This window comes from Canis lupus, chromosome 7 (assembly GCF_048164855.1).
Source record: "Canis lupus baileyi chromosome 7, mCanLup2.hap1, whole genome shotgun sequence".
Lineage (NCBI taxonomy): Eukaryota > Metazoa > Chordata > Mammalia > Carnivora > Canidae > Canis > Canis lupus.
Genome location: NC_132844.1, coordinates 11,895,597 through 11,912,513, shown reverse-complemented (window position 1 = coordinate 11,912,513; position 16,917 = coordinate 11,895,597). Strand labels below are relative to the sequence as shown.

Below are 16,917 nucleotides of genomic sequence, written 5' to 3'. Positions count from 1 at the left end.
TGGGTGGCGGGCACTGAGGGGGGTACTTGACAGGATGAGCACTGGGTGTTATTCTGTATGCTAGCAAATTGAACACCAATAAAAAATAAATGTATTATTAAAAAAATAAAATAAAATAAATAAAAATAAAAAATACCTAAAAAGAAAAAAAAAAGAATACCGAATTAAAGCCAAATTTTGGTACAGGGCAGCCTGGGTGGCTCAGCGGTTTAGCGCCACCTTCCGCCCAAGGCGTGATCCTGGAGACCAGGGATCAAGTACCACATCAGGCTCCCTGCATGGAGCCTGCTTCTCCCTCTGCCTGTGCCTCTGCCTCTCTCTGTCTCTCTCTGTGTCTCTCATGAATAAATAAAATCTTTAAAAAAATTGGGGGCTTTAGTGATTATATGATAATGAAGACAGAGTAGTTGTGATAAAAGTAATTTGTCTCACAACAGAAAGGATATCCTCTGGAAGGTGAGAAATTCTAATGCAAAGCTTGTAGAGGATGTGAAAACTTGGGTGCCTGGCTGGCTCAATGGGAAGAGCATGTGCCTCTTGATCTTGAGGTCATACCTTAAAGCCCCACATTGGATATAGAGATTACTAAAAAAAAAAAAAAAAAAAAAAAAAAAGGTATAAGCTTTTTTAAAAATTTAAAAGCTGAAGACTCTTTAGGGAAAGGTTGAAGATCATGAAGTGAGGAAGATTGTTAAAAAGCAATGTTTGATAACAGAAAAACTGCTAAGGATGAGACTGTGAGATATTAGTTTTAGAAAATTGGCAAGAGGAGGAATACTACCATCAAGGGATTGAGAATGAGTGTCCAAGAAGGGTAGGTAATGATCCAAAAATAAATTATGTGCTGGAAACCAAAAAAGTGGGAGTCCAAAGAGGAAGAATTAATATTGGAGAAAACATGAATAAGATGAAGTTTGAAAAAGATTGATTGGTTTTGTCAGGAAGAAGCTTATCAAGCAGTTTATTAGAGTTCCGTTTTGGAAATCATGGTGCAAGATAGATTTCAGTTGTCTAAGAAGTAAAAGGAAAGCCAGAAGGGATTAAAATTATTATAACTCTCAAATAATGAACAATAATGAACAAAGGAAAGACATAATAGAGATGAGACTCTACTCTTTGAGTAATTGATTTGTCATATCAAGTAAACACTCTAAGATAGTTTTATATATCATAAAAGTGAATGGAACTTACCAAATGGTTGTGTCAGTAAGGATGGACTAACATAGACTGCAGCTATAGAATTTCCACAGATCTCTGTAGCTTAAAAAACATAGGTAGAAAGCTGGAAGCACCACAATTACAGAGTTGAAGTTATACTATAAAATTGTAGTAATCAAAACAGTATGGTACTGGCACAAAAATAGACACATAGAAAACCAAGAAAGGAACCCACAACTGTATGGTCAATTAATCTACAAAGCAGAAAAGAATATGCAATAAGAAAAAGTCCCTTCAGCAAACAGTGTTAGGAAAACTGGACAGTAATAAGCAAAAGAATAAAACTGGACTACTTTCTTACACCATACACAAAAATAAACTCAAAATGGATTAAAGGCCTAAATGGAAACCTGAAACCTAGTTTAAAATCCTAGAAGAGAACACAGGCAGCAAACTCTTTGACATTAATTATAGCAATTTTTTTCTAGATATGTCTCCTGAGGCAAGGGAAACAAAAGCAAAAATAAACGATAGGGACTACATCAAAATAAAAAGATTCTGCACAGCAGAAGTAACTAAAAGGCGACCTATGGAATGGAAGAAGATGTTTTCAAATGACATTTCCAATAAAGGGTTTCTATCTAAAATATATAAGGAACTTAGAAAACACAACACCAAAAAATAATAATAATAATCCAATTTTAAAATGGGCAGAAGACATGAACAGACATTTCTCCAAAGAAGACATACAGATGGCCACAAGTCACTTATCATCAGGAAAATAAATGTAAATCAAAACTACAGTGAGATATCAGTTCACACCTGTCAGAATGGCTAAAATCAACAACCTAAGAAACAATAGGTGTTGCTGAGGATGTGGAGAAAAAGGAACATTCAGGTACTGCTGGTGGGAATGCAAACTGGTGCAGCCACTGTAGAAAACAGCACGAAGGTTTCTCAAAAAGTTAGAAATAGCACTGTGTTATGATCCAGCAATTGCACTACTAGATATTTACCCAAAGGATACAAAAGTACAGATTTCAAATGGTATATGCCCCCCAATGTTGATAGCTGCATTATCAACAGTAGCCAAATTATGGAAAGAGCCCAAATGTCCCTAGACTGATGAACAGATAAAGATATCATATATATATATATATATATATATATATATATATATATACTATTCAGATACTATTCATCCATAAAATAAATGAAATCTTGCCATTTGTATTAACATGGAAGGAGGTAGAAAGAATAATGCTAAGTTAAATAAGTCAGAGAAAGACAAATACTGTATGATTTAAGTCATATGTGAAATTTAAGAAACAAAACAGATGAACAAAGGGAGAAGAAAGAGAAAGAGTGAGATCCTCCAAGATGACAGTGGAGTAAGAGAACTTTAGGCTTCTTTCATCCCAGGAACACAACTAGATAACTATCAAATCATCCTAAATACTCTAGAATGTAGTCTGAAGACAGAACAAACTCCATAACAAAAGGGAGAGAAGAGTCCATACCAAAGAAGATAAGGAAGTGTGAGGAAGTGAGACATGGTTTAGGGGAGAACTGGATCACAGCTGCTGTGAAGGGGAGGTACCTGTGGCCAAGGAGAAGGGAGAGAGAGAAGCACACAGGGGAATGAACAAGAGAACATTTCCCCAAAACCATTGGCTTAGAAAATGAGAGGGACTGAATTTTGTGAGTTCTTGCAACCAGAGGGACTTAAAGTCTGGAGTTTTTTTTTTTTTTTTTTTTTTTTAAAGTCTGGAGTTTTAAAGGTCAATGGGCTTGGCAGAGATAGAGCACTGAGGACACTGCCCAGCTCCTGGAGAGAAGGCAGACAAACAACCGGGGGAGATGATCATGGAAAAAGCAATCGAAGAACATCTGGGGCACACAGTGGGGAAGATAATTCACTCATCTAGGAGAGTATTCCTGGGGGGCTATGTTCACATAGATGCTTCTTTTTAAACAGGGGAGCTGACCTACACCATTCCCCTTTCCTGCCTCTCAGCATAAACACAGCCACTGATGGGAGGCAGTGCAGCACCAATGCTAGCTGCCTGACTTGCTTATGCTAAGTCCCACTATCCTGCACTCTGGCAAGACTGCCCTTTTAGGTCAAGCTTGTCTCAAGTCCCAGTGTGGTAGGTCCCTCCCACAGAAGATCAGTGCAGGCCCATGTCTACTCCATGACTCTAAAGCCTTGAATTTTAAATTAAAAATTAGTAGGCTTGACTGAGATAGGGCCAGGAGGGCACTGTGCTGCTTCTGGAGAGAAGGCAGACAAACAACCTGGGGCAGACAGTGTGGAAACAGCATCTGAAAAATGCCTGGGGCACACAGTAGGGGATATTATTTGCTCTTCTCTGTGTGCTTCCCTAAGGGGAAGCATTCACAGAGACATTTCCCTGGAGCAAAGGAGATGACAATGAGCAACAGGATGGAAGAAGCAGAGGAATTAAAAATGTAGAAGACAAAACAATGGAAAATAATAAAGCTGAACAAAAGAGAGAAAGAATTATGCAACGCGAGAATAGACTTGGGAATTCAGTGTCTCCATCAAATACAATAACATTCGTATTAGAGGAGTCCCAGAAGAAGAGAGAGAAAATGGAGCAGAACATTTATTTCAAGAAATAATAGTAGAAAATTGCCCCAATCTGGGGAAGGAAACATACCCAGATTAGGAGATGCAAAGAGAACTCCCATCAAAATCAACTCCCATTAAAAGCAGGCCAACACCGAGACATAATATAGCGATATAGCAAAATATAGTGATAAAGAAATCTTAAAAGCAGCAAGTTAAAGAAGTCCTTAATTTACAAGAGAATACTCATAAGGCTAGCTGGAGATTTCTCAGTGGAAGCTTGACAAGCCAGGAGGGAGAAGCATGATGTATCTATTCAAAGTGCTGAATACAAAAAGCCTGCAGCCAAGAACACTGTATCTACGAAAGCTATCATCCAGAATAGAAGGAGAGAGAGCTTTCCAGACAAAACTAAAGGAGTTTATGGCTACTAAACTAGCCCTGTGAGAAATATTAAAGGGGACTCTTTAAGTGCAATGGAGAGACCAAAAGTAACAAAGACAAGAAAGGACCAGAGAAAATCTCCAGAAACAATGACAAAACAAATAATAAAATGGCAATAAATATACATATAAATCAATTACTCTGAATGTAAATGGACTAAACATTCCAATCAAAATGTCAGAATGGATTTTAAAAAGACCCATGTATATGCTGCCTACAAGAGATTCATTTTAGACCTAAAGACACCCGCAGATTGAAAGTGAGAGGATGGAGAAACATGCAAATTGATGTCAAAATAAAGTTGAAGTAGCAATACTCATATCAGACAAACTAGCCTTTTTTGACCTTGTATTGTTTTTACACTGCTTTGGTATCAGGATAGTACTGGCCTTGTGGAATGATTTCAAATATATTCTCTCTATTCCATTATTTTTAAGTTTTTGGCAAAGATTGCCATTAATTATTATTATTTTTTGATTGCCATTAATTTTTATTTTTTAAATGCTTGGTGGAATTCACCAGTGAAACCATGTGGTCTCAGGCTTTTCTGTGCTGGGAGATTTTTGATTCCTAATTCAACTTTCATTCTCATTATTGGTCTAAGATTTCCTCTTTCTTGGATTCAAGATTTTCTTGGATTCAAGATTCATAATTCACTTGTGGTAACCTGTGCATTTTTGGGAATTATTATTTTTTTTTCTAAGTTTGTTGGTATGTAAGAGTTAATAGTAATCTGTTATCACACTATGCATTTCTGTGTTTATCTGTTTTCTTTTCCATTTCTCATTTTGATTTTTGAGATTTCTTTCTTTTTTCTTAGTTAATGTAAAGCATTGCCGATTTTGTTTATTTTTTAAGCTCATTATTACCTCAATGCTATATTATTGTTTATTCTGGCCTCTGTTTTATTTCTGATTTTTCCTTGTTATTTCTGCCTCTACTAAATTTCAGCTAAGTTCCTTCTTTTTCTAGCTCCTTGTGGTATAATATTAAGTTGTTAATTTGAACATGTTTTCTTAATGTAAGTCTTGATAGCATATATTTCACTCTAAGACCTGCTTTTGCTATATCCCATAGGTTTTGGAATATTGTTTTCTTTTTCTTTTGTTTTGAGACATATTTTGATTTTGCACTTGATTTCTAATTTAGCCTATTGTTTGAGCAGTAGTGTGTTTAATATTTACATAGTAAATATTTAATATTAAAAGAGAGAGAGAGAGAGAGACAAATCAAGAGAAAGGCTCTTAACTATAGAGAACAAGCTGATGGTTACCAGAGGGGAGAGGTGTGGGGGTGGGTGAAATAGGTGTTGGGGATTAAGGAGTGCACTTGTCCTGTTGAACACAGGGTGATGAATGGAATGGTTGAATCATTACATTGCATACCAGAAATTAGTATAACACTGTATACTAACTAACTGGAATTAAAATAAAAACGTAAAAAAATAAAAAAAAATAGGTGGATCTGTAATTTGAATTACACATACATTGCAGGGATACAAAATGAGTAATTCCGAATGAGTACCAAATTGCCACCTAAAAGTGGAAGGACCATTAGATTATACAGTTTAGAGTATGCCTAAGACAAAGAAAGGTCAATTTTTCCTTTGATATAAATATCAGACACCACACTGTACCAGATTTTTTGTGGCTCCAACAATGAAGTTCAAAGCTGTGTTATTGAGCTAAATTAGGTTTGTGACCTTCCCTTAAATTGTGTATCTCAAGCTTTAAGAGAGTTTAAATATTATTTTTGCCTATTAGAGACACAATAAATGCATATCAGTCAGGTTTAGATTATCTTTCCAAGGTTATATTTTTAAAGATTTTATTTATTTATTTGATAGAGCATGTGCAAGAGAAAGCACAAGTGGGGGGAGGGGCAAACGGGAGGGAGAAGAAGGCTCCCTGCAGAGAAGGGAAGTTGATGCTATGCTAGATCCCAGGACACTGGGATTATGACCAAGGTCAAAAGTAGACACTTAACGAGCTAAGCCACCCAGGTACCCATTTCCAAGGCTATTTTGAAAAGTTGAGAAGCATCCCATATATGAAGTCCACCAACATCCCTAATATTGGCTCCATATCATCTTCAAATAATACATTAGAGGCAGAATTTTCAGTGAAATTGAACTTTAGGAAAGCTCTTAATATTGGAAATTGACATATGTGGAATTTTAATGACTTAAGGCTGGACCAGAAAATCAGTGGATTTAGGGCAAAGGGGAAGAGGTATTTAGAAATCAACTGAGTACCACAACAACATAGAAATGAAGTAAATAGATTCATTCATAGCTACACAAAAACACCTGCTGTCACTGTGACTCTAGAAAAATTTCATCAAAAGGATTTAAATTATATAATACAATTTATCTAAAGAATGAAAATTCAGGGATCCCTGGGTGGCGCAGCGGTTTGGCGCCTGCCTTTGGCTCAGGGCGCGATCCTGGAGACCCGGGATCGAATCCCACATCGGGCTCCCGGTGCATGGAGCCTGCTTCTCCCTCTGCCTATGTCTCTGCCTCTCTCTCTCTCTGTGACTATCATAAATAAATAAAAATAAATAAATTAAAAAAAAAAGAATGAAAATTCATACTGTAGTAAAATAGTAATATGACACCTAGTATTTATAATGATTTACACACTTTTGTAGCTTTCAAATTCAAAGATCTCATGTAGGCACATGACCATAAATCACAAAAGCTTTAAAAATATGTGATTATATATGACTGTTTTAAATAAATAAAAGTTTAGTTAGTAATTAAGAATTCTAAGATAAGCATTTGGAAGTACCCAAAATAAGTCATGGTAGATAAGCTACTCTATTATAAATTATAGTTAATTCAAGAACTATGTTCAAGGAAAGATTTATTGTCATAGACATACTCATTATAAGAAACCACAGAGAAACGAAATTACAGAGCAAAGCAAAGGTCAAACCCAGCACATCAGTTGAAAATAAATGGAGAAAATAGATGGAGAAATGCAGCAAGGTTTGGCACCAGATCAATAGCCTTAGGGGCTGAACAATTCTAGGAGAAATGTTCCTAGTAATCACAAGTTCTGAACATGAACAGAAGCTGGTTGGTGTTAGGATTATAGTTCAATGTATAAAAATGTGCTGAGACTGCTTCTAAATGCAGTATGAATTGCATGTACATTGAAAGGAGTGTGAATTTAATGGGAATTGTTGACTAGTGAATTATATAAAATTATTCACTGAACAATAAGAAGGAGTATTTTCCATTAAATAATTTGATTATTTTTCACGTCAATATTTTCTCTTTAAAACTGGATGACTGGATTTACTGACCCTGATATTGCTGCTGGAAAACAGGCTGACTGATTTCCGGCCTTTCAAGTTGGCAATTCCAGTTTATAGTTATTTGAAATTGGGATTAGTCCTTAGCTCGGATAGCCCTAAATATTAATATTACCACACAGAAAGTTTATAAAACCTGCTGTTGATCTGGTTGTATAATGTATATGCTGATTTGTACTTATATATAAAGTAAGCCTAGAATACTATCTAAAAACTATTCTTTTAACTGTAAGAAGATCTACATGAAAAATAATTATGAAAAGATAAATCTGAAAAATTTAGAAGCTTAAACCTATTCATTGGCCTCTGTACATGGTAATCTTTGAAATGTAGATTTGCATATAATAAACCTGATTAAAATTCTTCATTGCTCTAAAAAAAATATTGGTCCAAACCATTGACCAGCAATTGATCAAGGAAAGCTGAGTTATTGGACTTAATGTTATTCATGGAGAACATTACATGGAGTAAATAACAGTTTTGTCTCATCAGGATTTACAATATAATATATGCAGAGTTTCATGACCTGAGCTCAATGGTTTTAAAATAGATTATCCTAGGTAGAGGACTCGTTGGAATTGAGCAGAGTTTATACAAAGTAGCTTTGTATTGGTGGAAAAGCCTTAATATTCAAAACGTTCATATGGGCAACTGAGCTAATTTAATTTTCTCATAGTCTAATCTTCCAGGAACAAATATTTGCTGGAGCATGTAGCTAAATTATTTCCTCAGGTACAAGTATTATTGAGCACAGAAACAGAGAAGTTTATTTGGTCACAGAATTGTTTAGCACAGAGAGAGAATATAATTGATCCCTAATTGTTTCATATGTTGGTTCATATTCTCAGTTTCTTTTTGATCATTCATGACTAAGCCGAACAGTAGATCATTTCCATCACAGAATGTCATCAATATAGTTTTGTATTATTGTCTGATAAGTCTGGGTCATGCATGCAGTTTTTGTACGGTTCTAAACAGATTTTCTTGTTTTTCTTTAGAAGATAATTTATTGAATCATTTAGAGGACAGTGACTGTGTAGCAGCAATAAAGATCCTGGAGAGGATGCACACTTAAGTAATATAATATAAACAGTATTAGGAGAAAGATTATGGTTATAGTTTGTCCAAACAGGGAGCAAGAGTGCTAAACTTAAACCACGAGAACTGATCCCATCCCTAATCTAATAATTTTTAGACTAGCTAAAAGGACATTATTTTTCTGTCTGGACTGTAGCTATGATTACTATATCTTTATAAGTCACTTTATGGTTGACTTCAACTAATCAGATAAAATAATGATTTCTTACAAGAAAATGATATCAAAAGAAGCTGGGGTGCACCTCAGAGTAAAAAATCTCAACAGTTGGTCAATATGTTGTATGGTGTACCAAATCAAGAATAAATAATAACCAAGTATTGCACAAGAGAACAATGGAATGAAAAAACCAATATTGAAACTAGAGACATTGGAACACTGGGTGGCTCAGTCAATTAAGCATCTGCCTTCAGCTCAGATCATAATCCCAGGGTCCTGGGATCAAGCCTCATATTGGGCTCCCTGCTCAGTGGGTAGCCCTGCTTCTCCCTCACTTCTGTCCCTCTCCCTATTCATTCTCTCCCCCTTCCTCTCAAATAAATACATAATTTTTTTTTAAAACTACGGATATCACTGATTTCATAATTAAGCAGTAAAATGCATCAGTTATTCTAGAAACCTTAACCAGAGAGCCAGAAAAATAAAAAAAGAAAAGCACAAAGATTAAACATTATAATTTGTCTCTCATGCAGATCTCATTCTTTGCTTCTTGAGTAACAGTGGTATACTTCTTAATAGCCTTCTTGATTAAAATTCTTGGGATGTATATTAGTCTGTTGAGTTGCTACCACAAAGTATTATAGACTAGATAGACTAAATAACAGACATCTGTTTTCTCACAGTTCTGGAAGCCAGAAGTCTGAGACTAGAGTATCATCAGAGTTTCTATCTACTGAGGGTCAAGGGGGAAAGATCCATCCAGGCTTTTCACTATGGTTTGTAGATGGTCATCTTCTCCTTCATTTTCATGTTGTCTTCCCTTTGTTCATGTCTTTATCTAAATTTGCTCTTATAATGACACCAGTCATATTGGATTATGACCCACCCTAATTACTTCATTTTAACTTAATCACCTTTATAAAGAGTCTATCTCTAAAAAACAGTCACATTCTGAGGATGCATGGATTAGGATTTCAGCATATGAATTATTGGGGAGGGACACAATTCAACCCACAGCATTCTACATTATAAGTCCCCCAAATTTGTGTTCTTCTCACATCCAAAATATATTCATCCTATTACAAAAATCTTAAGTCCTTCTATCATCAAGTCTTAGTCCAAAATCTTATCCAAAATATTAATCAGATATGAGTGAGACTTGAGTTATGACTCATCCTAAGCTGTGAACTTGTGAAACTAGACAAGATATGTTTTTCTAAAATACATTGATGAGATAGACAGGCATAGGTTAGACACACCCAATATAAAAGGGATAAATCATAGAGAAGAAAAGGATCACAAGTGCCAAGTAAATTTAAAATATAGCAAGGTGGGGCACCTGGGTGGCTTAGTGGTTGAGCATCTGCCTTTGGTTCAGGTCATGATCCCGTAGTTCTGGGATCAAGGCCCCACATTAGGCTTTCTGCAGGGAGTCTGCTTCTCCCTCTGCCTGTGTCTCTGCCTCTCCCTCTGTGTCTCTCATGATTAAACAAATAAAATCTTTAAATAATAATAATAAAATATAGTAGGGCGAATATACTATCAGGTTTTTAATTTTTATTAAGATAACTTTTTAGAGCACTTTAAGTTTCAGCAAAATTGAAAGAAAAGTAGAGATATTTCCCATGTAGTCCGTGCCCCTTCACATGCAAAACCTCCCTCATTTTTAGCATCCCCCCGATCAGAATGGCACATTTGGTATAATTGATAAACCTACATTGATGGACATAGTTTATATCCATAGTTTATATTAATTTACTCTTGGTGTTGGACATTCTATGGGTTTGGACAAATTTATGACATGCATCCAGCTCTACACAATTATACAAAATAGTTTCTCTGTCCTAAAAATGTGTGGACAACCTTTTTATGCCTCGTTTTTACTGTCCCACATATTTTTGCCTTTTTCAAATGCCTTAGAGTTAAAATCATACAGTATATATATTATCTTTTTATATTGGCTTTTTTTCACTTAGAAATATGCATTTAAGATTTCTCCCTGTCTTTTCATGGCTTGATAGCTCATTTCTTTTTAGCATTAAATGATATTCCATTGCCTGAATGTACCACAGCTTATGTATCCATTATCTACTGAAGAACATCTTGATTGCTTCCAAGTTTTTTTTAAACATTTGCTTTTTATTTGTTTTTATTTATTTTTTTATTTTTTTTAAAAGGACTTTATTTATTTATGAGAAACACACAGAAAGAGAGAGGCAGAGGCACAGACAGAGGGAGAAGTAGGCTCCATGCAGGGAGCCTTTTGTGGGACTCTAAGGTGTCCTGATTGCTTCCAAGTTTTGTCAATTAATGAGTAAAGCTGCTATCAACATCCATATGCAGGCTTTTGTGTGGCCATACATTTTCAGTTCCTTTGGGTGAATATCAAGGAGTATGTTTCCTGAATCACATGGCAAGAGTATATTCAGTTTTACAAGACACTGCCAAACTGTCTTCCAAAGTGGCATTACCATTTTGTATTCTCATTTTGTATTTACCACAATGAATGTGAATTGCTCTACATCCTTGTCAGCATTTAGTATTGTCAGCGTTCCTGATTTTGGCCATTCTAGTAGGTTAGTAATAGCATCTCATTGTTTTACTGTGTATTTCCCTGATAACAAATGATGTGGAGCAAATGGTGTGGAATATATTGTCATATGATTACTTGCCAGATGTATTTCTTTGTGTTGAGATCTCTATTTAGGCCTTTGTTCCATTTTTAAATATATATCATATATATATGATAGTAGCCCTGTATAATCTGTGTCTTTCACAAATACTCTCTCCTAATCTGTGACTTTAATTCTCATTTTCTGGATGTTGTCACAGAGCAGTTGTTTCTTTCTTTGTTCTTATATAATGTCATCTTGAGACTCATATTGTTTGTTTTCCTTCTATCAAGGATCACAGTTCTGTGTTGCCTTTGTCCAATTTCTGAAGACAGTTATTTCATGTATTTTATGAAGCTGTTTATAGTCAGTGAAAGCTTCACTCCATATAGTTCAGCCCACCTACTCTAGTGGTCTAAGGAGAGAAGGTTATGGAAATCACCATCTTAAGCAGTCAAAACCCTTCCCTGTTTTTCCAGTTTTTCATATTTGAAAATCTTTGCACTACCTTGATTTTACACATTAGGTCAACTGGATCATTGGTTTGAACATCTGCAAGTATAGAAGACAACTCTGATCATCTCAAGTAAAGATGGTAGAGAAGCAAGAGCAGAACAGGAGCAGCCCTTTTCAGATTTTATTTTTTTCTCAAACAACTATGCCAGAAGCCTCCTGGTCAAGATTAATACAGGCAGCCTGGATGGCTCAGCGGTTTAGTGCCACCTTCAGCCCAGGGTGTGGTCCGGGAGACCCAGGATAGAGTCCCACATTAGGCTCCCTGCATGGAGCCTGATTCTCCCTCTGCCTCTCTCTCTCTCTCTCTCTCTCTCCCTCTCTCTCTGTCTCTTATGAATAAATAAAATCTTTTAAAAAAGATTAATACTAAAAAAAATAATAAAATAAAATAAAAATAAAAATAAAAAAGATTAATACTACTAGCTTATTTATTATGGTAGTTCAAAAGAACTTTCCACTCACTACTTCCTTATTTGATCCCCGCCCACCCCCCCCCCCCGCCCCGCCCCACCACTCTCATAGTGCTTTGAGATCTTGGTGGAATGAGCCAAGAACGCACTCTACTTTAGTATCTTAGTGGGATCCTGGAATAAAACTGAATTAATGAGTGAGAAATTTGCTTATTGAGACCAGAGGGTGTGAAAAGACCAAATTTCTTATTAAGATTTATTCTGATTTAATCAATCAGATTGAGGTATACTTTTCCCTAAAAGTTTTCAAGATAATCACAGTTATAGATTTTCATTCATTGTCAAAATAATAACCATTAAGCAGTCATCAAATAAACTTTATGTCTGGTTGCTACAGTTTTTGGTTGTTGCTATCTACTTCCCAATTTTCCTCCCAAAAGAAAACTGAAATCTCTCTCCCTAACTTGTTTACTAATAATGTTGCAAATTATGTCTTAGGGCTGGATTTAGACAAATGACTAATCTCAATCAATAAAGTGTTTTTATAATTTTAAATTTTATAAGGACATATTTCCAAGTCAGGGATAACTTTAGGCCTCTTTTTTAATGAATTTCACTGATATGTGTAAGGAAATTTTGCTTATCTGAATTTGATTCTCACATATTGTATTTTTAGAATATACCTTTCTTTATCTTATCCACAAGTATCTAGCTGCATGCTATGCTTGTTCTTTTCAGTTAGCACCTCCCACACCTCAGATGTTTTCTCATCTCTTTCATTATTGTTCTATGCCTCAGAGGTTTACCCTAAGTCACTGCATTTCTTGTGCTCCTTTGTTAGCTAGTATGTTATTGTGTTCAGCCAGTGAGAGATATTGACAAGAGATGGGGAGGTGAGAGAGACAAGGAGAGGCTGGGATAGTCTTCCCCCTCTTGCCCTCTGTTCCAGCCTGTTTGGCAGCAGCTGAATCTCTCTTGCACTACTTTTATTTCCTCTTGTCCACTACTCAATAATTTTAGCTCTCTCTGGATTCCAAAAGTATAATTTCCCAAATTTATCTCTTTATTCTTAGAGGTGAGAGCAATTTTTAGATATTGTTAGTCTGATTGCTTTAATATCACTTATTGGATGTCTTAACTTTTCCCACATGTCTAAAAGTTGTCCTTTTATTATATTCTCTTGAATTATTTGAACTGGTTTCTATTTTCTAATGGGATCATAACAGATACCTATATATCATATAAGATTCTATTTTTAAAAGGAGTAGGAAAGCAGCTTATTTTTGGTAGATCTAGAGAAGGACGCACTATGTCAGGGAGCTGTGGGAGAAAACCCCGTAGTTAATTGTTTCCGTGAGTGACTCAAAGGTTCTGGTTACAGTTCACTCATCACCTTTATGTTTTTTATTTGTTTTTAATTCAACCCATTTATTCTCTTAAGTGATTTTCATTTACAGTGCCTCCTATCTTCAACACTTTTTCTTTAGTTTTGGTTCATTTGTTTGCTTGTTTTGTAGATGGTTTCTCTTCAGGGCAGATTTTTTTTTTTTTTTAGGAAAGCTTTCCCTGATCCTTCTGTATAAAAAAGCATCTGCCCTTATCACTCTCTACTACATCCACCTCTTTATTTTTTCATCTCATTTACAATTTCTTTCCTTCTCTTTTTATGTCTCCTTATTTATTATTCATCTCTCATCATCTTCTGAAGATGCATAGTTCATGAGAGCAGAGTCTTTCCTTTATGCTCTTATTCATCATTAAATTCCCAAGCATCTAAAATGCAAAGCCTGCCACATAATCATTGTTCAAGGGAAACAATAATGCTTCAGGATACAAGTAAATACAGTGTTTGGAGAAAGGCAGTTATTACCAATGCAGGCTTACATTTTGGGACAAAAATTTTAAGTATTATCTACTTTAAGGGTATCAGAATGTCTTTAGTTAGTGTCTGTGTGGCTCCTTTAAAATGGCAAATAGAACAAAGATCTACAAGCTGAACCACAGCTGTGAAGACAAGAAAATGTACCATTGATGTTAAAATAATCCTCACATTATTTGTACCCACAGATTGGTGAGATATGAAGGCATGAATTGTACACTCTTAAAAATTAATTTTGACATCTAATTTAAATAAAAATAAGATAACGTTAAAGCCCATTAGTAATTTTATTCACTGATTATTTCTGTGCATTCTAATTATGATATCCAAAAATCAGCTATAGACTTTAGATTACATTATTTAAATGAATTTTTTTTCTTATTAGAACTCTGATAAAATACTTAAAATACTTTTTTTTCTTAGAAGAAGTAATGAGTAGAATTAGAAATGCCTCTTTATGCTGGGTACAGACCTTCCAAACAGAGATGAATTAGTCTCTATGCTATCTGGTCCCTGAGCTCTATTTAAAATGATCAAATGTACTTATGATCACAGAAACTCTCCAATGAAGTTTTGTAGTCCATCAGTGCACAAAATCAGCATTTTTTCAATTAGCGTGAAAGACTGAGTGGCTGCACAAATTTATCTAGTAAGAGGAAGATGACTGAATTAGTAAGAAAGCTGGTCTCTAGTGGGAAAGCCAGATCAGTAGATGGTATTAACTTCATTTTTTTCTATTCATATCACTGCATAGTGAATTGAATAATAAGTGAATTGGGATATTGAAACTAAACCATACTAAAAGTATTTGTCTTATGAAATTTAAAACAGGAATGTATCTGAATAGTACATTTATTCTTTCTCTCACCTTGAATATACTATTACATAAGCTGTGCCAACATATTCTATATTAAGAAGTAGAATTTAGTGGGAAAAGTACCAAAGGATTTGGAATAAGGGGTGCCTGGGTTTAATTTACTCTATTCTCATTGCCAGGTCAACATAGTTATACTGTGCATGCATGCGATCCTGGTAGACTTACAAAGACAATTTAATGATTCCATTTTAAATGTGATATCCAGAAGAATTTATAAGTGGTGCTAAAACTGTGGCCTCTGTAACATATCCTTAACTTATATTCACAAAGGAGATTAGAAAACCATTGTCCTGAATAGCTGCCTTTTTAGGAAATAGCAACTAGTCGATTTTTGTCAGTATTTCTCTTTGCTCAGATAATAAAATTCACAAGCAGATTTTTTATGCACTGCCTTTAAGTTTCACATAGAACCCTCATTTTTATCCTATATTCCCCACCCAGTTCCCAGAAATTGCTCTCTTTAGTCTCTCACTATTTCTTTACCTATGCTCCTTATGTTTGAGTTTCATAACATAGGAATTAAATGAATTGTTTTTATTAGTTATCAAAGAGAAATGAAAAATAGTTATTAGTTTTATTCACTCCTCCTTCTACTCTAGATCAGGAATCCTCACACACAAAGATTACAGTGATCCTATATACAAAACTCTCAGCAGTGAACAACAGGCACAATGCTTCAGGTAATAAGACTTTTGGCAGCACAAAGTCATGGAGGCCTTATGAGAGGAGTCATCACTAAGAAGATAAACTATAGAGGGAGATTGGTAACTTTGGCAGCAGTATTTGGTATGAAAGGTGGATTAATAAGATTAAGTTAAGGAAAAGATGAAGTATTTGAGGGAGATATAACAAATATTGGCTCTAGAATAAGAAGACAATGTAAAGCCATAAACAAAAAAGAACAAAATACCTTTTGGGGGGATGGAATTGGAGTCCAATGACAGAGTACTAGGATAAGCAAATTTGATCACATCTGAATAAATTCTGAATTCATTACTTACTGATAAAAAGACTTGTTCAAAATCTGTATGCCTGATTCACAAATCTGTATATATGCTATTCTTGACCTCTAGGTTCTCAAAACTCCCAACCTTTTCCCCATTTCTGAAGGCAATATCCATTTTCTCATTTACTTCTCCTACCTTACTTCATTTCTTCCCCTTCCACCATTTAAGTTCTCCAATATCTGTTTAATCAGTCTCTTAGATTAAATGTTCTCTGTTGCGATAGCTAATGTAGTTTGTTTTTCTAACTAAACTGTCACTGATACCAATCCTCCTTCATTCTTTATTCTCTTCTCAGTTATCTCAAGAAAAGACAAGTCAAGATTCTGATGCTTTTGTGGTGGCTCACTCAACTTTCTTCAATCTACCTGATAATCCTGAAAGAACCCAATTCATGTATAAAGGCCTTTTCTGTTTAGAAGAACTTCAGTACTACACCTAGCCTAATACAGAGTAGTTGACCTGGAGAAAATAACTGAGATCAAGGACTAAGAGAAAATACTTAATAATAAGTCATTTTTATTTTATTCTATATGTTTCCTTTCTGTTAGTAATAATAACATTTTCTAGAAGCAGTTGCATAATAGTGTCTGTCTTTTCAGGAATGATTCTTCACCCCTGACCTGGCTACTCAATTTCAACTGCAGAGTAAACTCTGGGTGTGTGTCTTCTGTCCTCTCTTGTCTATGTCATAACTGCACTAAAATTGATCATATATTAAGCACTGTAAAATGTGATACTGAAATTTTAGAAAACAGACATATAATTCTAGATGATGGGTCATGTAGAACTGGAAGTCAGCTTAGGTCTGGTAACCCCCCCAGAGGGGAGAGGTGGTGATGAGGATG

The 16,917-nt window shown here is 35.2% G+C and overlaps 1 long non-coding RNA gene across 4 annotated transcripts in view; it reads left to right on the top strand.

Annotated features, from left to right (window-relative positions):
• Positions 1-16,639, top strand: part of LOC140636230 (uncharacterized) — an 80,461-nt gene extending 63,822 nt beyond the window's left edge. Inside the window, exon 7 of one of the 4 annotated variants that reach the window (XR_012033528.1) lies at positions 16,368-16,639. This is a non-coding gene — a long non-coding RNA (uncharacterized lncRNA). The remainder of the gene's footprint in view (positions 1-16,367) is intronic. The other 3 variants (XR_012033527.1, XR_012033530.1, XR_012033526.1) reach the window with 3 other exon arrangements.
• The last annotated feature ends 278 nt before the right edge of the window (positions 16,640-16,917 follow it).